Source organism: Harpia harpyja, chromosome 15 (genome assembly GCF_026419915.1).
Source record: "Harpia harpyja isolate bHarHar1 chromosome 15, bHarHar1 primary haplotype, whole genome shotgun sequence".
Lineage (NCBI taxonomy): Eukaryota > Metazoa > Chordata > Aves > Accipitriformes > Accipitridae > Harpia > Harpia harpyja.
The window spans coordinates 15,156,264-15,182,915 of NC_068954.1; positions in this window are offsets into that span (position 1 = coordinate 15,156,264).

Genomic DNA, 26,652 nt, shown 5'->3' on the forward strand with positions numbered 1-26,652 from the left:
GCAAAAAGAGGAATTCATTTACTACTTCCCATCGGCAGGCAATGTCCAGCCACTTCCTGGGAAGCAGAGCCTCTGTATGCATTGTGGGATGCAACTTGGGAAGCCAAATACCATAACCACAAATGTCTCCCCCATCCTCCTTTCCCCGAGTTTTATTGCTGAGCACATCATATGGTATGGAACATACCTTTGACCAGTTGGGGTCAGCTGTCCTGGTTGTGACCCCTCCCAAGTTCTTGCCCACTCCCAGCCTCCCGGTCTTTGGGGGGCACAGGTTGGAGAGAAAGCCTTGATGCTGTGTGCACACTACTCAGCAATACTCAAAACATTGTTGTGTTATCAACGCTTTTCTAGCCACAAATGCAAAGCATCGCACTGTACGGGCTGCTATGAGGACAGTTAACTCTATCCCAGCCAAACCCAGTACAGTAAGCAAGGAGAGACAACTCAAGAATGAAAGACGTGACTGCTGGGGAGGCTAACAGGAACAACTACTAAATGAGCATTACAATTTTCAGTTATTCTACTCTTTCTAAATAGATTTGATGGAAAATAACCTGTGAACATTGGCTCTAAAAAACCTGTTGTAGGTTTATTTGTTTAAACAGGAAAATAAAAAATTCCCTCTCAATGCAAGATGAAAAATTACTGGTGCTCCAGTCAAATTCTGTCCACAGTCCCAACTGGGTATGTGACTAAATTGGCAGGTCAAATCCCCAAATATCTGTGTCCCTGCCTCTATCACCAGGTCTTATTGCACTCAGTGAGATCTTAGATCTGGAAGCCCTCTAAGAGGGGATGCCAGGGCTGCAGGACTTTCAACTCTTCTTTTAACTGCATGTGTCAAAACAGGTAAACTTCTGTAAAGAATGAAAAATTTATTTGTTTGAAATTATTTTGGAGAGGGCAGAGGTTGTACTTCTCATCACAACAGTGCCAGAATGAGGTCCTGGCTGATGTCATTCCTTCAGAAATATTGACTTTAACTCTGCTAAGAATTACCCGTTTTAGTTACTTATTGGGTGCTTAACCTGTGAGGTTTTATTTTATTTTTTGTAAGTGAAACCTATGAAAAGTATTTATATCTTTAACAAGTATTTACAATTTAAGCAGTACACATGAGTACATATGTAACTTCATATTTTATATGTATTTTGAACAGTATTATGAATTAGTCTTTTAACCAGTGAAATCAGCCAACTGAGAATTACCCAACTCAGTAAGTCCTTCCAAACACAACTTTCTGGCCTGAACAGGTACTTCAAAAATAGGTCCAATTAGGGAGGGAAGAACTCTGTATTCAACAGTATTGCCTTAGAAAATGACACCAAGCTGAGTGGCGTGGTTGACACACCTGATGGACAGGATGCCATCCAGAGGGACCTGGACAAGCTCAAGAACTGGGCCCACATGAACCTCATGAGGTTCAACAAGGCCAAGTGCAAGGTCCTGCACCTGGGTCAGGGCAACGCCCAGTATCAGTACAGGCTGGGGGATGAAGGGATTGAGAGCAGCCCTGCCAAGAACTTAGGGTACTGGTGGATGAGCCGGCTGGACATGAGCCAGCAATGTGCACTTGCAGCCCAGAAAGCCAACCGTATCCTGGGCGGCATTAAAAGCAGCGTGGCCAGCAGGTCGAGGGAGGGGATTCTGCCCCTCTGCTCCGCTCTGGTGAGACCCCACCTGCAGTCCTGCGTTCAGCTCTGGGGTCCTCAGCACAGGAGAGACAGGGACCTGTTGGAGTGGGTCCGGAGGAGGGGCACAAAAATGATCAGAGGGATGGAGCACCTCTCCTATGAAGAAAAGCTGAGAGAGTTGGAGTTGTTCAGCCTGGAGAAGAGAAGGGTCTGGGGAGACCTTATTGTGGCTGTTCAATAATTAAAAGGGGCTTATAAGAAAGATGGGGACAAACTTTTTAGTAGAGCCTGTTGCAATAGGACAAGGGGTAATGGTTTCAAACTAAAAGGGGGTAGATTTAGACTAGATATAAGGAAGACATTTTTTATGATGAGGATGGTGAGGCACTGGAACAGGTTACCAGAGAGGCGGTCGATGCCCTATCCCTGGAAACATTCAAGGTCAGGTTGGACGGGGCTCTGAGCAACCTGGTCTAGTGGAATATGTCCCTGCTCATTGCAGGGGGGTTGGACTAGATGGCCTTTAAGGGTCCCTTCCAACCCAAACCATTCTATGATTCTATGAAAATTAAATGTCCACTAAGTCAATTCCTCTGTAATCCTGCTACCTTAATAGCAAACAGGCAGTCACTTGTAGGCTATCTGAATTTCTAGACCTTATGTGTTAGACTTGATTTATAAGAACTAGTTCCATTGAGGGCATAAAATTACTTTTCTGCATGTTTTCTTGTGGACTTAGCTGCTCAGAACAACTTAATACGACATGGGAGCCAATGAAAGGTATTGGAATGAATCTGCAAGCTTTTTTAACATTTGGGCTCACATTCACCCACAAGTGTGAAAGAGAAAGTTTTTCTTTATTCAGACAACTCTATATTATGATTATTAATAAAGACAGTCAAAATTTGACACAAAACTTTCTGCAGACAGTTCATGGGTTTTCAGAACTTCATGGCCATCTCCTCTATGTCACTGTGCAGAAATGAACAATAAGAAGCCATTGGGAAAAAAAAAAAATCAAAATCCAAGGTTCCAAGTTCAGCTCCATCCTGGGAGTTGCACACATCCATGTGCTAGGGGCAGGAAAAGATAACTGCAAATAAATGGGGAAAAACCTCACCTCCTCTGTAAACACCTTCCGTCATCCCACAGCATCCAGGACAAACCAGTGAAATCCTTGAACATCAGTTTTCCCAAATCTCAGCCCATTGGCCTGTAATGTGTGTGCACAGCAGACATAGGTCTATTTTTATTTTATTTTGGATAAAACAGAGCCCATAATCCTAGGGTTTTGGAAAATAAAATGAAAAAGGTGAACATGTGCCCTACGCTGATAACGGTGCCTAAGCCTGCAGACACCTTCCTGCAAAGGATGAAGAACAGCTGCAAAAGCACTGAAGACATCAAACTGCACATCTACCATTAAAAAGCCTGGTGAAGAGCAGCTGTCTTCTCCTGCTCGAGACAGTGTTCCACGGAGACGAGGAGCCCCGCTAAGTGCCCCACTTAGTGCCCAGGGCCTGCATCCATCCCTTGGACCATTATGTAGAGATCTTCAGGCAGCACAGCCTGTAGAACTGCTGTTGAGAGGTGGAGGGGAAACAGCAGCAGAAAACTGAGACATTACAGTAGATAAAAACAACTCCAACATGTATCATGAGTGAGAGAATTAGCTGAACCATGCTTTGAAATTCTGAAAATAGGTGAAGTAAACCCTACCTTAAATATGCACACAGTCTACATCTATAAAACCTTACCCAAGAGAAGCTTTTCTCTGAACTGTCAGTCTTGTGCTCTGTTCTCCTCCCTGATATCACAGGGACCTAATCCTAAATTCCCTTTGCTTCACTACAATCTGAGAAGCCATTTAAGCCCTTGGGACTGCTTATTCCTGCCTGAAGGAAGGACATGCAGAGTGGATCAGCATCTCCTCAGCCGTTAGCGCATGGACTGCAGCCTCTGTGCTCACCCGGCACTTCAGAATATCTGAACTGATCTCTCTGACTGCAGGTGATAAATCACATTAGAAAAAAGCCACACTGAATAACGGTGTGGTATTCTTTTAAAAGCACCTCACAGATTAAGACAAAGTTTCAGATCTACTTCAAAAGCACAAATTCACTCTTTGCAGTGCTTTACAGTGTCTCTAATCTGGTCAGCCTGAGAAGTAACAGCAAGAGCTTGCATCTAGGACTTAAGCAGAGAGTCAGGAAGAAAGCAGTTGTTGAATATTTTGGCACGTATTTATAAGAACTGTTGTTAAAAAATCAAACTAAAATAGCTTATTCCAACTCTAGCTGCTGATGTGTCATTACACAGCCACAGAAATGGTCATATATTTAGAGCAGTGTACAGAAGTACACACATGACAAAGCAAGAACAAGAGAGGATTTTTTAAGGCAGGGAGCGGCCTGGCTCGTACAGTGCAAAAATGGGTATGTATATCCCATCTACATCAGGATTTATATTTTAATAGCAACTCAAAGGAAATCCTTTTCTGTGCAGCCAAGATACTGAACTGTCCTTTAAAAAAAAGTCCTTCTCTCACATGTGACCATACATTAAGTGATCTAGCAAGAAACCTATACAAAAAGGCTCTAGCAAAGCTTGTACAAACACCAAACCTGTGAGCAAAATCTCCCTCATCCAACAGCTGTAGCCAGAGTACTGTATATAGAGAACTTTGCTTTGTTTTACCTTTAAATAGCACCATATAACAGGTGCATTGTAATGTGTTGTATGGAAAAATAAAAGCTTTTTAGAGGCAATGGAGAGAAAAAACCATTTCTTTGCAATGGACATTAAAAATGTGTATGTACAACTTCCCACACAGGTTTAACTACAAGGTCACGGGTAATATCTTACCATGTAGTTAGGACCCTGGGGAATAAATACATTCCTCTGAGGAAGAACAAAGATGCACTATTTTTCATTGTAAAGAATCTTAACATATCTCTTTAAGCAGGATTTGTGGAGTAAAATAAAAAAAAAATACCCCCCATTGGGGGAGAGAAGCAGAGAGAGTTGACTTACTGTAAAAGGCTCATTTAATGGCTTTTGCATTGTAAAGAAGATGGCAGTTCCCAGGGAGAAGGAGCAGCCTTTGGCTTGTCAGCCTTAATGAAGTGCACTCAGTACATGGCTTCAATGAAGATAGATATCAATAATAAGGTAGGTAAAACTGATGAGTTTGGGACCTATTTGCATAAACTGGTACTTAGGCTTCTGAAATGCTCACATTACAAATACTGAAACCACACAGATTTCTCTCTAACAGATTTACCGCACTAAAGGAGTGCTATTTATCTACATAAATAAAATTTCTGTGCTGGGTACTAAATGCTGCTTCAGGGATTTCCCAATTTATCAACTCTCCTTCTTGTAACAACACAACCAGAAACTTTATGAACACGGCAATATTTATCACTGGCTTTAGCTGTACATTTGTTATTTTTTATCTTGCTTGTTCTGGATAGAAAAGAACTGGAGATACACGACTTTGGATGATAAAACACATTGAAAAAAATTCAAGCTAAATTACAGGAGGGGGTTTGTTTGGGTTTGGGGGGTTGTATGGGGGCAGTTTTAGACTCTCAAAAGCACTGTATTCCTATCTTTTAGCACATGGCAAAAAAGTACCAATCTGAATCACAAATGGATCTTTTTTTCCCCATGCATCCTCTGCAAGGATTCATCTGCAGCATCATTAAGCTACTCTGCCTGGGTGCACACAGTGACATCCACTGGTGCAGAGAATTTTTGCTACAAGAATCACAGAAATACAATGTGTCATGATTGGTTTGGGCTTTGAAAGCAATTTCATTCACTTCTACATTATCTAATGCAGCACAGTATTTAATACTGCTTAACTTTAAGCATGCAAGTATTCCCACGGGGAAATGAGTTTAAGCGATTTGTTCACTGGAGTCAGGGCATCTCGCAAGACTCAGTCTTGAAGAATAGATGAAGTTCCCGGCTGGAAGGATTCCCATCTCTTCTATATGGTTTGTCCCTCAACTTGCCAAGACAGCATAATGCACAATTTATTACTACCTGCAGCCTCAGCACCTGTTTCTTTTTTTTTTTTTTTTTCTGCTCTCCACCTTCCCCAACAGGCCTAGAGTTCATGCAGCTGAGGAAGAAGTTGAGATACAGGATGAAACATGTTGTGTTCCACAATCTTGTGTCACTTTCTGCCAACATGACAAAGCCCAGCAATCTGAAGAGTGGAAATCACCTTCCCTAGGACTCAGTGTGTCTGGGCTTTATGGACCCGAGAAGATGAACAGCAACAGATATACCAAAGCCCTTCTGGACTGCATTTATGGTGGAGCCTTCTGGAAAAAGCACAGTTTAACAACACAGTTCAGTGCATCTCAGCTATGTTGGAGTCATTGCATGCACACAGCACAGCATCGGCGCAAATTTCGTAAAAATGCAGGCAGAAGTACGGGTGCTCTGCATATAACAAACAAATCTCTATCGCTTGAGGTTATAGTGATGTGCAAAGCTCTATTGTCTGAGGGAGCAAAACTCTAGATGAGTGGATATAAGGGGACCTAGGAATCACATGTTATATCTCTAAATTGAATAGAAGGCAACCAGCTCAACAGGAATTTTTTTTTTCGCTACTGTAAGATGAGGAACAGATTCTTGATGGATGATTTACAGTTGAATTACTAACTATGTTTCCTCAAAATTTAATAAATAAAAAATGTGGTTTTGTTTTCAATAGTGAGCTCAAAGTAATTTTTCTTGGTTCCCCCCATGATTTAAAGATTACAATAATATATATTGCAGAATCATTCAAATTATTATACATTTTTAATTAAATGTGTAAAAAATGAAAAATTTTGACATCTTTGGAGTTCAAAAAAATGTGTTCTTCCTAATTATCTTTCACATTTGGTATTTTCTAAAATTAATTTTTTTAAATCATCAGCAATTATGATACTAGTATATCTGAAGCATCATCAAACTCTAGGTTCCATTTCAGTTTTCCAAGTCCAAATGGTTGTGATAATTTTAAACCATCTTTGAATAATAAGACTAATTTTTTTAATGAGTCTGCCTCAAAACCCCAGACCTGTCAAAACTTGCCAGAATACCTCTAGCTGACTTCTCTGTAAAGTCAGTGTGTTACTACTACAGAGAGCCTCCTTTTCCTTTATTTCATGTTATGCACCATTAGCAAACCTGTCAGCTGAATTCCAATTCTGTAATCTCTGGTTCTGGTGACAGCTTGCAAAGTAAAAAGAGCAGAGCCTTGCTCTTCAGACAATAGATTTTATCTCCTTTTCAGTCCATACAGTTTAGAAAAAAACTTTTTGGACTTCTAAACTGGGCAAATTTGATACAGAAGAAACAATTAACAGGTGTTGAAAATTGATTTTTTTAGCTGACTGTGGGCTTTTTGTGTTCAATTTATACTTTTCTGGTCACATACTTCCAAATAAACATGCAAATCGTGACTTTTTTAAACCCTTCCAACTACAAAAACATCTCAACCAGCAGCAAATATAGGTCCTGTGAAATCCAAACAGCTGTAACTAAAATAAGCAATCTTACCAAAAAAAAAAACCAAATTATCGCATGCGTAGGGGTTAATTCCTAAAGTAAGGGGAAGTCTCCATTACTTTCATCTCATGACTTGTTTCCTCAAAAAAAAAAGATTTCGCCTGATTATTTAGCTAAATATCACAATGATCTTCATCCCACCTTATTGTGGTTTTTCTTCCCTTTAAAATAAAAATGATTGCTGGTATAATGCAGAGAGCTTATAATTAACTTAAATATTCTACTAGACGTGTTAGTTTTGCTCTTTGAATTTTTTTGTACTTTAATTTACAAAGCTGCTATTTATATCTCTTCTAACAACACAAAGTATGACAGAAAACAGCATTTTAATACACAAAAGGCTCAGTTCCCTGGTGCAGCTCATATCTATTCCAATAAGCTTGTGCAGCTGCAGTTCCTCAATGGGTGCAGAAAAGCAGCTGCACATCCTTTAGCAGGTTTCCAATGCTATGAAAGAGTCATAGTGGGTGTAAAGCTCTTTCCCCATTTTCTCCTGAAGCCCATAAGGAAAATGCAATCATGTAGTGACACTGGGGCAAAGCTGAAAGACCAGCAAAGGTCACACCTGAAAATAAGGGAAACAGAAATACCTTCCACCCCTCCCTTCATACTATTCAGCACATTCAACCATTCAGCAATTGCTAATTTAGTACCCATCCTAGTATTTTAACGACCTGGATAAAGGCTCATTTTATCAGAGAAGATCTTGATAAGAACTGAAACAAACCTCTGCCTCTATTCATCTCCTTCCCTCCTCCAGACATAATTGTATTCCTTTTCTCACATCACTCTTCCCTCTCATTTTTAAATACTGACTTTACTGTAATGCCCTTACAACTTCCATAATATTTTCAGTGATTATATTATAGGCAGGTATTTATAATCTCACATAAGAAAGAAGCAGTAGTAAGTCTTCTGTTCTGCATAAAATTTATACATAATGTTGCATCCTGGAGAGAGTTCTTTTGTTCAGCTTTCCCTGCAATACATTTCCATTGAATTAGAGGCACATACAAAAAGAAGGAAAAAAAGGTGATTTTAAATAACTTTTGGCTTGGTTTTTCTGCATTTAGTACCTATGCAGATTGATTAATGTTTCAAACCTCTTGGAAAAAAAAGCAGTTTTAAAGTTGGGCTATGTAATTCCACTTGTCTATGACATATTGCCATCTATTGGCAAAAGGGAGAAAACAACTTTTCTGAGCTGAACGTTAGCATTGGAAATACAAATCCCTCTCCTTCAGGCATTTATACATAACTAATTTTATGTGTGTACAAAGCTGCTTTATAATATAATAAAGTTTTATATATTGCTTGTGCAAGATCCATTTCATAAGAAATAAGAGTCCAGTTCTTCATAAGCGAGAAAGATAATATTCAGTGTAATGCATAGAAGGGTTGACCTTAAAACAAATGCTTCCTCAACTAAAAGAAGAGATACATACCATGTTCATGCCCCATACTCATATCTGTTGAAGGCTGAAAGAGTGTGTTGCAGATGATGTGTTCCTGTGTCACAGATCTAAAACCATTAATTAATAACCGCTAACTCACAACACAAAACCCCAAACCAGATGACCTTAGCTGTCCCATAGGATTATCTGTGCTGTACCAAACTTGTAATTAAAATCTTCCCTAGTTGCTACTTGCCCCTTCCTCCCCATGGAGGTACAAGTGATCGATGCCTCTTTGCCAGTGGAGGGCCAGCTGGTGAAAGCCCAGCAGGAAATGCGTTGATCCAGCATGGGGAGTCCCTACATCAGCGAACTACCACAGTGTCTGGCCCCCTTGCCAGGACATAAATACATTAAGGATGAATTTTCAGCCATGTAGACACCTAAATAAGCAGATAACATGCAGTATGCACCTCAGTAACTTAAAGAAAATTAAAACCAAAAAAACCCCATTCCTTCAGGTATTTTGGAGACACAAAAGTGATTACTTCCACAGGGTCAAAAGCGTCTGTGTTGTTTTTCTGCCAGTTTCCCCCTTGAAAGTTAACTTAATTATCTGACTTACATGCCCCGTAATTTCAAGAGGCCTGTTGTGATTTAACTGCATGGACTGTAAAATGTCACCCAAACTAATAATACACTGAAATATTAACTGAATGTTACAAAAATCAATAAGAGTCAAAGGTAGAGGAAGAGAAAGAACAAATGAAAAACAAGGCATGTACCATGTGGATCTGGAGGATGATGGATAGGCTGAGGGTTAAGATTAAAAAATGAAAGCTCTAGAATATGTTGAAAATGAAAGCAAAACAACTGGTAGATAATTATTGAACTTAATCCTGCAAAGACATGCAGCAGGGGAAGAAATTACACTGCTCAATACTTAATTCACTGAGCCTTTTTTTTCCTTGGGGCAGGCCAGCTTCTGATCTGATCTGCATACCCAGATGGGGATGTTAGAAGATTTAAGGTATATTTCTCACTCCCACTTTGTTGCTTGCCAGTGCCACAAAGAGGACAGCAGGGGAAGGACATTTTCCTTCCTCCATGTGGAAGGGAAGGAACAGGGAAAGGTCACAGCCTGACTTTCTTCCACTTACAACTTCAGCAGACAGCTGTGCCAGGGATGTGCACGGAGCTTTCTGAAGGACACTTCCTCCTCAGATGAGAGAATCTGGGACGCAGATCGACTCCAGTGCAGTCCAGCTGCTTGCTCAGGGCCTCCCGAAGCACTTTCCTGTGCTCAGCAAAGCTACATTTCAGTTGTTCTTATTCCAGAAAAAAAATCAATTTCCGACAGGCAACTCAGAAAAGAAAAAGTCTAATATTAATTAAACCCAATCCCTGTTATGAACTAGTTAGATGGTTTTTATATATATATATAAATGTACATATGTATATATGACTGTGTCTCCACCCCAGAATGATCAGCCCTGGGAAGAGTAAAGTAGAACAGGAAACATGTTTTCCTGCTCTGGAGAACGTGCTGAGGTCACAAAAACATCCTCTGGTCTGGGCTGGAGCAAACCCAAGATTTCTGACTTCTTTTAATGAGGTAAAGAAGGAAAAGTATTTCTGAAACTCATCTGGGATGTTCTGACTCTTTCTGAATCGGAGCATAACTAACAAACCAAGCTCTCCCACTTCCAAATCCACGATCTGCCCACCAACAGACCTCCCTGTGTGCATCTCTGTTAGGGAAACTATCCCCATGAAAGTTTTACTGCAGCTAGTATAGTCCCACAGGAAGCTTTATTCCATAAAAACATTCACTGTCAGCTGGGAATAAAGTTATAGGCTGTGAGGCTAATGATAGTGTCGTATTCTTAGTTCTGTCCCCCTGCTCAAACTGTGACCTCCTGTTAAGTCACTTAAAGGAGATGTCTCAAAAGCACATGAATAATTCAGGAGGCTAATTCTCTTCAAGCTCTCTTTCAATCAAGTACACTTAAAATTGTGTTTCCTTTCTCACATTGCTGCTCTGTTTTTCCTTCTGCCCAGCAGTGAATTGCCATCTCTGAGTGTACTTTAAAGAGAGTTATGAGTATGACAAATAATGTTAATGAGCTATTATCAAAAGCTGGTCACCTCCCTGTGACTTTTTCAGCCTTCTGCCAGAGTCTGCCAAAACTACTCTTAATATATGCACACTCTGAATGCATTGAGAAGGAAGTACATAACTCACTCAAGCCTTTTCTTCTTGAGGGCAACGGTTCCCCTTAATCCATCACTGTAGCCCAATGAGGCTAATGCAGTATTCTACTGCAAACCATTATGAACATACTTTTCATTTTTTAATGCCTTTCATCCAAGAGAGATGGACCCCAAGGTGCTTTAGAGATTGCGTTGTATGGTGTGATAATAACAGTATATGGATCACTGCACTCACGCTGAAATATAGACCCCTCTGGGTTGGAAAGCAGCACACATCTGCCATTGCCAGGAACACTATGCGATATATTAGGACAGAAATGAAGGCTACTTCATCCTCTTGTACCCACAGGTGAATGCAGGTAGGCCAGACATTATTTTCTTGTGCTATAATTTAGTCAGGAAACTAGAACCAACAGTGTCAGAAATACAGCCTGAATCTTAATCACTTCCAAGAACATGTTGTTTCCTTACTTTAGTGCTAAAAGGGAGTTAAAACTATACAAATCCAAGGCTGGCTCTGCAGTAATCCTGACCTTGACAGAATCCAGGACAACCTGGGGATCCTCTGTACCCTGCCAGGTCAACCTCCTACCCTTAGAAATACCAGTGTGTTCCTGCCCTGATCATGCCAGGAGCTGCTGGAAGGGAGAGCATCATGACACAGCAGCCAGCTCTTCTCTGAAGAGAGGCAGACAATTTCCATTCCCCTTGTGGTGCTGGAGACCAATGTGGTCCCATTATTTCATGTGCTCACCTGCACTCTTTGTACTGCTAGGCTATTATTCTACATTTTGGATGTGTAAACCTCAGGTAGGTATCGTCTTTATGTATGCAGTGCATGCTAGCACTGATCCAATTGGGGTTCTTACTTCCTATACCCTATATAAAGTATATAAACCAAAACCAGGAGAAATGTAGAGGGGAAAAATAGATTCAGTATATGTATTTTCTTATTTTTTCAGTTTTATTGACTTTTTAAAATAAACACTGGAGGTTAAAAAAGACATTTTACAGTTATCATACCACTATCTCATGACACTTTAATGCTGGAAACAGGATTCTGTTCTGTTGTAGAATTCAGCATTAATTTGCGGGTAAAGGGAATTTTGTTGCTGAGCAAAGATGTGAGCTCAGTCATCAGTTTGTAAGTGTGCATGTTCAAAAAGTCTCTCTGGTACTTCCTAAAGAGCTTACCTTTAATTCATCAGACATGCAGAAAAATCAGACAAGACTCTCCTCACTGTATTTCTGTCCTAACTGGGAAACAGTAACTTCTATAAGCCTTACAGGAATGGAAAAACCACTGCTTTGATGTAATGCAGAGGCCAATCTCTTACACTGGGCAGATCCAGACTTTTCTAAAAATTATGGAAGGCCTCTACAGTAGGCAGCGAGAGGCTAATTCTGATCTGTGAGTTTTGAAAGGAAAAACTTCATAAGATGTCACTAGAATGACTGTTCTGACATATGCAGCACCTTTTAATGGGTTCAGGACCTTCTGACTGACCTGATCCACCACTCCCCATGATTGATGGAGTTCAGTGGGCAGCATTCAGATACCCCAGGAATATCCTTAAACCAGAGTAAGTGTGGAAGGGATCCAAACCAACAAACCTTTAGAATTTCTACATCTACTGAACTAACTGGGTAAAAAGAGTAGGAGTCTTAGCTGATCTAAGCAGCTGGTTAATGTTTCCATTTATAGTTATAGTGAAGATTTTTTTTTTTCCAGAATTCTTCATATGTTTCTTTGATCTCTTGTTTTTGTGACAGTAACATACAACATAGTGTAAAGATTTTAAAATCCTTCTGGATTTTTTTTTTAAATATCTGCTAATTCTGCTTTAATTCTGAGCAAAGATCATTTTTCATAATTTCAGAACATAAAACATTGAATTCCACCTTGCTCTTTATCCTCTTCTCACTGAATACTGCATCAGTACATTATTCTGAGGTATATTGTGAAAATTCTCACAGAGGTCATAAACTTTGTATGCGGATAAGCACTCGTATATTGTCATCTCTCTTTTAGTTATTTTTCCAGTGTATTCTAGCGTTCCCAATTAAGTTTAGGAAAGGAAAAAGTTTATATACGGAGCACAGAATGAACTTATTAGCATCTAGTTACAGAATCTATAAGAAAATTATTCTCCACAAATTAATTCAGCTGTGTAATTTGAAATAAGATAGTTTGAGATCAACATTAAACAGTACAAATAACAGTTCCTTCATCACAAAAAGAAATAGAACAAGTCCAGCAAGGACTTAAAAAAGCTCCATTTACAGAGACACAGATCTCTCCAAGACTGGAAATGCTGGTAAGTGGCTGAAGCTCAACAGTTCACACCTCTCTTGAGCCTGGATTCTGTTTAATGACCTTCTAGACAGAACAATACAAATAAATGTGAATTTAACATCTTGATAAAGTACTAAACTACAAACCAAAGGACAAAGCCTGGGCCTTTCAGGCTGTAGTTCTGTAGTTTCCTTGAACTAAAATATTCTTCTGATTATTATTACTAGTTATACTATTGGGGACGATGACGACCATACTTCCCCTATTGAGTAATAAGTGCCCCAAATTATTCTGTCCTGGCAGAAGCAAGTAACAGCCTGTGCTTTTGAAAGGCTCTTGGGCCTTGACCTTGCAAACATTTGCATTTTTGTTTAACTTTAAGCACCCCAGTAAACCTGCTGATCTCAGTGACTAAACAAATGAGAATGATCGACAGCTGGAGGCTACCGCAATGCTGATCAGAGGCGGCACAGCTCTGCATGTGTTCCCCTTTGTTGAGAAGTGAGATATCCTCCTCGCCCAATGAGTTTTTAATCAGAGCGGCTGCTGTAATGAGAAAGGATTCCTGCACTGGGGAATTGAAGCAGACAGGGAGGAAAGGAAGTAAAGAATGAAACACATTCTGAGAAATTCCTTCTGGGGGAACGTTGAAGAATTCATGTGCTTTATTTTACAATCCCCCCTCTTGTTTTCTCTAATTTATTATAAAGGCCATAAACCTCATCTTGCTCTGCGGGGGCTCATATACCTGTGGTGATGAGGACAGTGCAATAAACATGTTTACAGTGTGATATCTGAAGGAAATCTTGAATTTTTCTGTTCTATTTGCTTTGATTTCTACTCCGATTCTTTTGTCCCTCAGTTCTTAGATAACCTGACAGTACTGTAAAAATTCATACACTGTGAACAAAACAAAGTATACTACCAAGTCTGGACTTAATATTTTCTTCCTAATTTGCAAATTACAATAGCAAACCAATTAGTTTGGCAAACCTTGTCCAAATGTATTTTAGATAGAAAAACTCCACCAACTCCACTCCATCACCACACGTGAGCCTGTAGCAGAGGTGACAGGAGCAGCACACAAAGAATTTCCACTGCTGTGCTGCATGCCTGGCAGTTGGAAGCGACACTGCCTCTTCCAAATTTGGCTTCATGTGGGAGCTACAGCTGCAGGCACCAGCAGGAGACTGCTCCAGAGGTGACCAGCACCTTGTTCCTAGACGGAGGTATCAGTGGTGTCCTGGCTCCCACTGGCAACTGGGAGACCCTGCTTTGCATGAGACAACTACCTGATCAGCTGCATCTCCTTTCTCTGAAAGGTGGCATCTCCGTACTACGACTGAGTTGCTACTGGAACCATTAACTTTAAGCTTTTCTTTCCCTAACTCCATGGCAAATCACTCTTGAGGGCTGCCAGCCCTGCCATAGAAGGTAGAACATATATCTTGAAATATGCTCTGTTAGTCACTGTGTGTTTTTGTTTTAGGAAATGCATTGGTATCTAACATTTAAGACATTGTAACATCAGAGTATCAATACCTCAAAGGTGGCACATCAAGGAGTGGTTACTTTATGCAAGAGATGAAAGCCCATACAGAGACAATACAATGGAAACACAGATCCTGGACAAGAAAATGTAATGTGACTACTTCTGTGTGGTGAAATAGTCTTTTCACCCAGCAAAATTATAACAGTGCTGCACAGAAACAAACATGGACTTCTAGAGAAGCAGCTCTTCAAACTCTGTGTAGGCCAAATTCTGCCATGCAGACCACATAACACCAAACATCACAACCAGCAGTATTCAAAATGGTCTATGGCCATTCAGACACTGAAAATTGTCAAGGTCAAAAGTGGAACAAGACTGACATTCAAAAGGAGTCCTTGTGCCTTTTCTCAGCAAATACATAATGGGAGCAGAGGGGGTGGAGAGGAAAGGGAAGAAAGTTAATTTAGCCATCCCTGGTACAGTAAATCTTGGGACCTGAATAACAAACAACAAATACATTTATTCAGCGTGGGACTCATCTAACTTTGGAACTGTTTAATTTATCTATCTTATATTGAGATGAATCATTCTCAGGAAGTGTTTCTGAAGGGAATGTAGCCCAGCTAGCCCCAAGTTAGGTAACTAACTTAGAGATGCCTATGCTGAAACATAAGAATTTCCTACCCTTTATCTCTACTGTCTCCTATAGTTACTTTAAATGTAGCATCAGCTCCTCAGAGCTGAGAAAAATTCTTACGTTAGCCAGGCACTCTGGAAGCCACCATTCTATACATGTATAAAAAATACAGACGATGGGAGAGTCTTAAATCCATCAGAGAACTGACTGTTCAGATAAAGCATTTGCTGATTTGTGGTGAAAGAATCCCACCCTCCTTGGCTGGATACTTCCACCCCTTTATAATATCTCTACATTTACTTAAATAATATCACGCATGTATAGGAATTCAAGACTCCTAGAAAAAAAATTATTACCTTTGTGCTGTGCTGTATTTTATTCCTGTAATGTCAGTAGAAGCAGCCATTTTAATGCATACTTTCTATAAATGATTGTATTATCATTTTTTAAGTCCCTCACAGAATTCTAACATCTATTGAGGATTATTGCCAGCAGCATTAGGCAGAGCCTGAGGGTACAGACTGGGAAGGTGGACAACAGGGGCAAGGTAGGGCATCTGAAGAGTACAGTGCTTATGGTTTTAGCTCTGTCCAGGGTTAACCCAAAACTCAGAATTTAAGCACTCATACACAAATACATTCAGCTAAGCCACTGCACCGCTGCTTGTTTAGTTTAACTAGCATTTCGAAAATATATCCAATGGAAAAACATTTACTCAGTAGTTAGATTCATAAATAAAACATGGATTAATAATGAGTAAAAATCATGTTTCAGAAGAATGCACTTAAAACTTTATTACAGATGGATGGTTCTACATCTTTTGGAAAGGGTCAAATACAGTCACATAGGCAACTGAAATGACTGGAGTCCCAGCTTCCTTCCTGCTTATATAATCCTTTATAATATATAAAAATCCCCTCCAGTGTGTACAGCCAGTCCCCTTGCTTAATTCTGTAAGAACGAGGGGTTCACGCAATACAAGTCTCAGAAGCAGTCAGAAGCAGTCCACATGAGCTGGAAATGCACACAAACCCTTTTTAACATCAGGTTGGGAACCTCAGTCCTACGCTAGATCAGCAAAACCTGCAGATTAGTCATGCTGCTTTAATGCAAATAATTGCAGTCCTTGCTTACATTTTCCACGGCAATGCCCATCTTTTGTGAGATAATGCCTTTAAACACTACCCAACACAAGCTTCACTGAGCCTTAGCTGACTCCCTCAATCCCAGCAGTGTTAATCCATGATTAACTCCTAGATCTGTTCACAGGTCTGTTCTTTAAACCTCAGCAAATGTAATTCCTCTTGACTGCTCCTTAATAACTTGTTCTCCTGCTCCCCTTCCTTCATAGTTGTAGGCATTGCTCTGCTCTCATTCCTTGCTGGCCCATGGATACACCAGCAAATTAGTACCCAATGCAAAAGAAGGAACCTCGTCCCTGTGCTGCTGTCAGTCAGAAAGTGGCCCAAGCTTTTTGAGACGCCTAGTTTCTAATCCACTAGAAAGGGGATATGAAATAAGAGTGTATAGTGCCATACCTTAGTCAAGGTAATGGAGAGACTATAAAATTTTAGAATGAAAAATATGTTTTTGTGGTGTAATTGAAGTGGTCCTACCACAATGAATTTTTAATCCACTGCCAGAGCTTCTGCACCACCATAGTAACAACTGATAACAGTAACTGTCAGGAAAATTCAGTGACAAAGACCTATTTCTGGAATGCACAGATCTGAGATAATATGTACACATACAAAGTATTGAGAATTTTAATATGCATCACAGAGCTGGGGGGGAAACAAAGGAACAGAAGATGAGGTTGAATAGAAAATAGCTCTACTTGATGATCCTGGTTCTTAGTGAGGTTGACAGGTTTGAAAATATTTACAAATGTTGTAATGACATTGTAACAACAAAAAAAGATCTTATTGTGAGTTTTCACTTTCAAAATAATAAATTATTTTATGAAGAAGACGATTTTCTTTTAAATGGACTGTCATAAATGTAAGATATCAGATACATTTTGGAAAAAAACCCTACATTTAACAATGCCATATAGAGAAAAAAAAAAACAAACCTGGAAATACTGCCCCACTTTTCATATGAAGTAGGCATGTAGGAACTGAGTAATCTCACACTGTTAGGGACAGGCTGAGCAAACACAGATATATTTCAACATTTGTTCTAGAATTCTCTGATAGAGCATAAAAAAATTTGAAATGTTCATTGGCTCCCTCATTATACATAAATGTCAGCTACTTTTTCCTTTTAAATTTACCCCAATGTAAAGTTATTTATGCATGAATATCACATTTGAATAGAAGAGAGGTCTTTTCACATAGACAGTTAGGAAAAAAAAAGCCTCAGTTCTTATCACAATGAGCAGCAGGGAAAAATAAAGCAGTACAAAAAACAGGGAGACATAAAGATCAGGGAAACAATAGAAACAGAGACTGAAGTAGGGGGAAAGAGAATAAATAAGTCCCAAGAGGAAGAGAGTTCACACAAATCAATATGGAAAGTTCCAGCCCAGGTCTCATTACACAGGATGGTTGACTGAGGAATTGAATTAAGGTTTGCAAAGGTGACCAGGGATACAAAAAAGAATTGCTCTGCGGTGTCAGGAGCCTCCGCTTTCAACTTTTCTGATGAACACCATCTTCGGCAATCTTAGATTTTGCTGTAGTAAATTTAGTTTGTGCCCAGAATAAAGCAACTGGGAGTAACAAAAGAAATTCAGGTATAGTTTTCATTTTAAGTGCTCCTATCTTGTTCAAACAAAATGCAAAGAGACTAAACCTTACTTTCTTCTGTCAAAATATTTCTTCCTCATATTATTACATCTATAATCTATCTGTATAAAATACAATAACACTGCATCCAGTTTAACAAGGATAAAGCAAGGGTAGAAAAATGTATTAAAAAAGCATGTGTCATACATTGGAAAAAGGGTTGAAAATAAAAAGACAGAAGTAAAGGCCATGATTAATATGGGAGAAAATTAAAGCCATGTGTGAGTTCAATGAAAAAAAAGAAAACTTATCAAAAGATAAGTGGGATCATATGTTGAATAAGGGTACTAAACAATCCTATTAGTCTTAAAAATAGATCTCCACTTCCATCACTTGTTAGTCTTGGCATAACTGCAGAATTTTGTTCCCATTGCATATTTAGACCTGACAACATGTACATTACTTTTTCTTCCTGGAAAATTCAAGCTAATTATTGACACAATGACCCTCTTTACCTGAGCATGGGTTGCTCTGGGAATAAAGAGTTGGCAGAACAGTCTGCACATCATACCAATAAGCTCTGTCATTACTTTTTCTAACCCAGAAGGCCACCAAAAGTCAAATGTGATCTTGAAGTGTAGACAAATGTTAAGTCCTTGGAAACATGATCAAAATCCTTTATCGGGGCTAATTCCTCCATGATTCAGTAGTAGTTTAACCAAAAAATTCCTCCAGATGTTACTGTGCTGTAGATGTCTTTGCATTTTCCCCTTTCTATTGAGTTTGTGTGGCCAGGTTTTGATAGTGGGGGGGCTACAGGGGTGGCTTCTGTGAGAAGATGCTAGAAGTTTCCCCCATGTCCGACAGAGCCAATGCCAGCCAGCTCCAAGTTGGACCTGCCGCTGGCCAAGGCCGAGCCCATCAATGATGGTGGCAGCACCTCTGGGAGAACAGACTTAAGAAGGGAAAAAAGTTGCTGCAGCACAGAAACTGCAGCTGGAGAGAGGAGTGAGAACATGTGAGAGAAACAGCCCTGCAGACCCCCAGGTCAGTGCAGAAGGAGGGGAGGAGGTGCTCCAGGCGCCGGAGCAGAGATTCCCCTGCAGCCCGTGGGGAAGACCATGGTGAGGCAGGCTGTCCCCCTGCAGCCCAGGGAGGTCCACGGTGGAGCAGATCTCCACCTGCAGCCTGGGGAGGACCCCACGCCGGAGCAGGGGGATGCCTGAAGGAGGCTGTGACCCCGTGGGAAGCCCGCGCTGGAGCAGGCTCCTGGCAGGACCTGCGGCCCCGTGGAGAGAGGAGCCCACGCTGGAGCAGGTTTTCTGGCAGGACTTGTGACCCCGTGGGGGACCCACGCTGGAGCAGTCTGTGCCTGAAGGACTGCAGCCCATGGAAGGGACCCACACTGGAGCAGTTCATGGAGGACTGTCTCCCATGGGAGGGAGCCACGTTGGAGCAGGGGAAGAGTGAGGAGTCCTGCCCCTAAGAAGGAAGGAGCGGCAGAGACAACGTGTGAGGAACTGACCCCAACCCTCATTCCCCTTCCTCCCGCACCACTGGAGGGGAGGAGGTAGAGAAAATTGGGAGTAAAGTTAATCCCGGGAAGAAGGGAGGGGTAGGGGGAAGGTGTTTTTAAGATTTGGTTTTATTTCTCATTTGCCTACTCTTATTTGATTGGTAATAAATTCATTTCCCCAAGTCGAGTCTGTTTTGCCTGTGATGACAATCGCTGAGTGACCTCTCTCTGTCCTTATCTCCACCCACCAGCCTTTCATCATATTTTTACTCCCCCTGTCCAGCTGAGGAGGGGACTGATAGAGCAGCTTTGGTGAGTACCTGGCATCCAGCCAGGGTCAACCTACCACACACTTATTTTACAGACCCAAACCTGTACCTTAATAGAAATTTTAAAAATATTTTTGGTATATTTATAATGCATAGTATTGCAGGTTATATATATATTTATGAATTATATTACTAAAATTAAATACTATTTCATATTAATCTAATTATTCCCACTGAAGTCAATGGAAAAGCTATTGAACTCAAAGGAAAAGGTGTTAGGACAATTGTTAGTACTAGAGAAATATATTCTGTGTTTCATGGAAAAAGGGTTTATTTAACATCTCTTCTTAAAACCCTTTGCAGTAAAGTAGACACAAAAGTCATCATCAACTGTTTGTGACTGTTACACTCACATGAAATTTAAGTGTATACTATGGCAATAGATGTTTTCTATACATTCAGTTAAGTCCAAGATACTTTGATAAAGAAAATAACGCACACAAACAGATATGGTAAAGTGTCACAAGTCGCACCTGTTTTGTCACAGTGTCTTACAGTTATACTACTGCTTATGAAAAAAATGAGACAGGATACAAGATGTTGGAGGCTAACATCAGGTAAGTTGTTCAAGCCGTGGTTACGTTCATTTTCTTTTCTCTGCTTTGTAGGAGTTGAATCATAATCGTTGCCAGAGCATTGGAAGCCAAGCTAGGACTTCCCTTGCCTCTGAAAGGTTTATGTTCATATGGGAATGAATTTCAGGAGAAAGAATTTGTTTCCAAAACATTGCAATAAATCACAATACAAAGGTCAGAGCTGCGATTGTATGAACAGTCTTCCTTATTTCAAGTCTTGATTTTTGGAGTTAGTGACGTAAACTCAGAATAAGTATTAGCAACAACTAGAAGGAATGGCACATATTTGATTTTTATCAGCTATAGGCAATTTTCACATTAACTTTAATTAACAGACTCCCTCACATCTCCATAGGATAATCATCTTACCTATAATATGTCTTCCACAAATGCTAATAGTCACTTCTCTGACATTTGTACCATTCCTGTATTTCCTGTCCTGTTTTACACATTAATTTCCAAATGATACACCTGAGTGTTCCTATATTTTTCGGCCTTTACACTGAGTTTTAGCAAGCTAGATGTCTCTTTTTTCCTGTTCCCCAACCATTTTCTGCCTCTTACGGGACTAATTTTTTTTTTGTACTGATGACACTTAGAGCACTACCTTGTTTGTCTTTGCATGGGCAACAAGTTTCTCAGGAAGGTTAAAGCAGGAAAACAGAAAAGGGAAGAAAGCAGGTTTATAGTAAAGATCAGTAACAAGGACAAGCATGATCAAAAGGTATGTGCCCCATGAGCAGAGAGAAGAGACAGAGACACAAGTATTTCTCAGAAGAGAGGAGGCTGAGGACCAGAGAAGAAGAATTTGCAAGAAAGTCCATTCCTTCCACAGTCATACCATCATTAGTGTTTCCATTATTTAGGACATTAATAAGGACAATACATAAACGTGGAAAAGTGCTAGGACTTGGGCTCTGGTTTTGTTTGTTTGACTGATATACAACTCTATGTCCTTCTGTCCTCCCAGGATGCACCCAAATTTCACTGAAATTGTGCTAGGCTATCTTAGTGCAAATTGAAATAAAGTTCCCTCAGTTCCATATCAGTGATTGCCTCTGACAATAATAGCATGTGGTATTGCAGCTACTGTTGGTCGTCATTATGAATGGAGTCTAAAAACGTTGCTTCTAATTTTCTTACACCTCTTGAAAATCTCAGCCAAGTCTTCTGGATTAGCCCTGGCAGGTACAGCTGACAGAACTGTACCGCAGTCCATCAATTGGTAGTAAAAGGCAGAAGGATTGATTTGCTGGAACAACTTTTCCAATGAAATATCAATAGTTCATCCCACTTTTCAAAAAAAAAAAAAGAATGTTATTGCAACATTCCCAGCTCAGATAATTCCTGAATGGTAGATTCAAGGCAACGGAGAGCTCTGCCCAGTAAGGAGGGAAGATCAGGCTGAGTGATAGCAGCTCTCCTCTCCCACTCTTCCCTCATTATGTTTGCCCTAGATCTTCTCAGTGCAATCCCTTATCCTCAATTCTTTCCCCACTTTTAAGGGTGGCAAAGTCAACATCGCTAGTTTCCCTTTCCACATATCACATTCAGAAGATGAAGATGGAAACAAAGAGGATTATCTTCTCTACCTTCTCTAATCTGAACTAGGAGTTCTAGGCACCTATGTCAAGTGACCTTATGCATCCATTTCTGTCCTACATGAAATTCTTCCCAGTTTATACAGAGGTTATATATAACAGCAACCATAACTTCAAAATACTGTAAAGCAATTGGAGTTACCAGGTGTGACCTGAAGAAAATAACCAAGCAATGTTGGTTGTATTGGCTTTGTGTGGCAAGGTTTTGGTAGCGGCAGGGGGGTTTACAGGGGTGGCTTCTGTAAGAAGCTGCTGGAAGCTTTGCCTGTGTCCGACAGAGCCAATCCCAGCCAGCTCTAAGACTGACCCGCCACTGGCCAAGGCCGAGCCCATCAATGATGGTGGCAGCACCTCTGGGAGAACAGACTTAAGAAGGGAAAAAAGTTGCTGCAGCACAGAAACTGCAGCTGGAGAGAGGAGTGAGAACATGTAAGAGAAACAGCCCTGCAGACCCCCAGGTCAGTGCAGAAGGAGGGGAGGAGGTGCTCCAGGCGCCAGAGCAGAGATTCCCCTGCAGCCCGTGGGGAAGACCATGGTGAGGCAGGCTGTCCCCCTGCAGCCCAGGGAGGTCCACGGTGGAGCAGATCTCCACCTGCAGCCCGGGGAGGACCCCACGCCGGAGCAGGTGGGTGCCCAAAGGAGGCTGTGACCCCGTGGGAAGCCCATGCTGGAGCAGGCTCCTGGCAGGACCTGCGGATGTGTGGAGAGAGGAGCCCACGGAGCAGGTTTTCTGGCAGGACTGGTGACCCCGTGGGGGACCCACGCTGGAGCAGTCTGTGCCTGAAGGACTGCAGCCCATGGAAGGGACCCACACTGGAGCAGTTCGTGAAGAACTGCAGCCCGTGGGAAGGACCCACGTTGGAGAAGTTCGTGGAGGACTGTCTCCCGTGGGAGGGACCCCACACTGGAGCAGGGGAAGAGTGTGATGAGTCCTCCCCCTGAGGAGGATGAAGCAGCAGAAATAGCTTGTGGTGAACTGACTGTAAACCCCATTCCCTGTCCCCCTGTGCTGCTCGGCGGGTAGGTAGAGAATCCGGGAGTGAAGTTGTGCCTGGGAAGAAGGGAGGGGTGGAGGGAAGGTGTTCTGAGATTTTGGTTTTATTTCTCATTACCCTACTCTGGTTGATTTGTAATAAATTGAGTTAATTTTCCCCAAGCTGAGTCTGTTTTGCCTGTGACAGTAATTGGTGAGTGATCTCCCCTGTCCTTATCTCGACCCACAAGCCCTTTGTTATATTTTCTCTCCCCTGTCCAGCTGAGGAGGTGGAGTGATAGAACAGCTTTGGTGGGTACCTGGCATCCAGCCAGGGTCAACCCACCACATATATCCTTATAATTTTGCAGAGTTACCCCCTCTTACAATGTGCATTCATTCATTTATCTGTTGCAATACATTTCTAACTTTTGTGGTATCCACTGTCTTACTAACGTGGTAAGGATTAAGAAGGCACTTAGAACCTGCCAAGATATTTCTAACAGGCATTCCTAGCCTCTTTCCAGTTAGATTCAATCCAAGAAACACAGAAGAACAAAGTCAGTACCACTCTGCCAAAGCAGCAATTTCTTCTCCTGCTAATAGATTTTTTTTTTTAATTAGATTTTTTTTACCTCATTTATCCCATTTCTTAATTTCATCTCATGAACCCAGATGGCACAAATTTTTGTATCATAGGTTGCAAAGCGGCAGCAAACATGAGCCAATGAACCCGTCTGATGTAAACCAAAGGACCGCTGAAAATGACCACCTCTGCCTTCCTCCTCATTGTTTCCCGGGTCTGCCACTGGCCTCCGCCAGCGATTCGGCATCGGCGCTGCTGGCCGCTGCGGCATCGCGCCCTTCCTGCCCAAAGCCCCTCTGATTTATAGACGGAGTTTCGGTTGTCTCCGTCGTCCTTTGCACTTCCCTTTCTTATCAAACTATCAGTTAACTACTTCGGTTTCTGCTCTGCTGTGGAGAAATAGGTGTACTCCCGCAGACCGGACTAGACATTTATCCCGGCTGGCAGCTCTGCAGTCCCAGGGGCTGCACTAAAGCCAAAGACCTGCTAAGAAGGAAACCGGCTTGACCCAAACTCCGACAGCGAGCGAGCCCTTATTTCAACCGGGGCCACCCCCCGCCTCCTCACCGAGCTGCCTGGGCAGCCCAGCTTTCGCAGGCAGCGCTACCTGCCCGATTCACCCAACACCACGAGGTGGCAGGGCAAAACCGCGGTCGGGGCTGCGGCACCGGACCGGCCAGGCCAGGCCACGGGAGGGGAGGGAGGACCGGCCACGGGAGGGGAGGGGAGGGGAGGGAGGACCGGCAGGACCGGCCGCCCCAGCTCCCCGCTCGGCAGCCTCTGCGAGCAGCTTTATTGCTGGTCGGAGGAGAAAGAGGCAGCCCGGCCCTGAAGCACCCACCTGCTCTGCAGCAGGGACTCTCCCCCTTCTTTCGCTGTTGGTGCTTTTTTCCGATTTATGAAGAAATTTAAAACGGGATTTTCAGGGGAGGGATGTGGGACAGACAACAGAGCTACAGGACTAGTAGAACAAAGGCCAGTTTTTAACTGACAGTTTGTGAGATCACTTTAAAGTAATTTACACGTGTCTCATCACCAAAATTAAGAGGCAGCAGGTTAGAAGGTACCAATTTCCAGAAAAACACTCATGCTTCCTACATTTCTTCAATTTCTTCCAGCAGAGTCCGTCTCCTACCGGGCTGAATCTATTTAAAACATCAACTAATACGCTACACCTGCATGCTTGCCTCCAACAGAGCAGACACAGCTGTTTTCTCATGGTTTTAAAGTGCCCATATGCTTTGTTACAATGTGATAACCTTGGTGGTAAATATTCTTCAATCGCACAACGTTGCTGCAATGTAAGACTAGGATGGCGAAATAACCTTATGATGGGGAACAGATGGATTGTCTAAAGCTGTCTGTGGTCAGCTCCCAACCTTCCCCCTTGGGAAGGACTCAGCGGGAGTCCCCTCCGAATGGCAGAATTCCTTCATTTGCAGCATTGTCCAAGAGGGGATTTCCTGATGCAAATTTTCACTGCGGAAGATCATCATTCCAAGACTGCTGATTTTTTTATCTGACCTATTGTGGTCTGTCACCAATGTACACCCAGTGACCTGCTCTTAGTGCAAGAGACATCTATTATTTTTTTTATTTATAAATCAAATAGAAATTTTACTTTTTGCTAAATTATTTCTAGGGAAGAATCAAGTTTAGGCATTGTACAAACAAAGGACAGACACAGTTAGTTATGAAGGCAGAATAATTTAGCATTATTTAATATGTCTCCAAGTGATTTCACAATTTGAACTTCCACAATTATCCTTTAAGAAATATATTATTTTGGTGAACTGAGCCCTTTTCTGATGAGACACATCACCCAGGAAAGGACTTCGTTGCATTTAAGTGGAAGAAGATTCCAGTACAAGTACGGGAGAAGATCACAAAACAGGCAGGTATGTCATTTGGCTTTCCAGTATCGAGGAGGATGATTAGAGGTCAGAAACCTCAAGAAATCATTCAGTGCAGAAGGCCGTGCACATCAGGCTTAGCTACCTAGCTGCTTCATTCAAGCAGAGTAGGAACGGCATACAGGATCCAAGGTGCGGATTGATTAAGCAATCAGTTGCAAATCTGACTCATGTGCAGTCAATAGTAGCACAAGGGTTTTCAAGTGTTCTGCAAATTGTTTAGCTGGATGGTCATTTTACCATTATGGATCAGAAATGACAGATTGCAAGTGACTAATTTACTGGGTGACATCCCTTCCTGGAGTACAAGGAAGCTGTTCACAAAAGGGGAAATGCATGACTAATTATTTCCCCCATCTGCATTTTGCTGAATGTAAAGGATAATTTGCCTAGCCTCATTTTGTTAGGGGCTAATTCTGACCTGAATGATGTCATCTGAGTGAGTAAGTGGCCAAACAGTGGTACAGAACTTGGGGGAAGTTGCAGATTTTCTGTATGTGGCCTTTGTAAACTGAGGCCATAAAAACTTTAGGTTACTGAGTAATGATAGAAGTAGTAAATGTATACTCACACTTTTTGTTTAACACTTCAGTTTCCAGTTGCTTTTTAGTTTCTGTCCTTAAATTCAGACCTTTCCAAAATGGGTATTTGTCCCATACTGGGAGCTTTTTCCTACCCTCAGAAGCAGCCTAGGAAAAAATAAGTTGTTTAGCCCTGCTTTTGAAAAAAAAGCAAGTCCCATTTTATCAATATGCTCTAATAGCCCCAGCTTTCCTGCTGTCAGAGAAACGTAAGTGGGCAACTCCATAACTTTTGCTATCCTTTGGGAAAAGTGATCAAAACATAGTGAGATCATGATTCCTTGAAAGTTTCAGTTTGCGGATGCTGAAAGAAACATAGATACGTTCACTTAGCAGCAAGTGGGAATGATTTTTTTCTCTGCAAAGGACATACTTCACTCTGGTGGCCAAATGGGCTGCTTGCTTTTCTTTCTGTGGTGCCACTCGTCAAGGGAACTAAGAGTACAGATACCATTGTTTGCCAGTAAATCATTACTTAATTAGAAATTCAGAGCTATGAAGAGCACGTATAGGTGACATTATGTCTGAGCAGGAAGGTTGCAGGAGGGATCAGGGATGGATAGACACAAATAAGGATGGCAAGCATGACCGGGTTGGAGTAG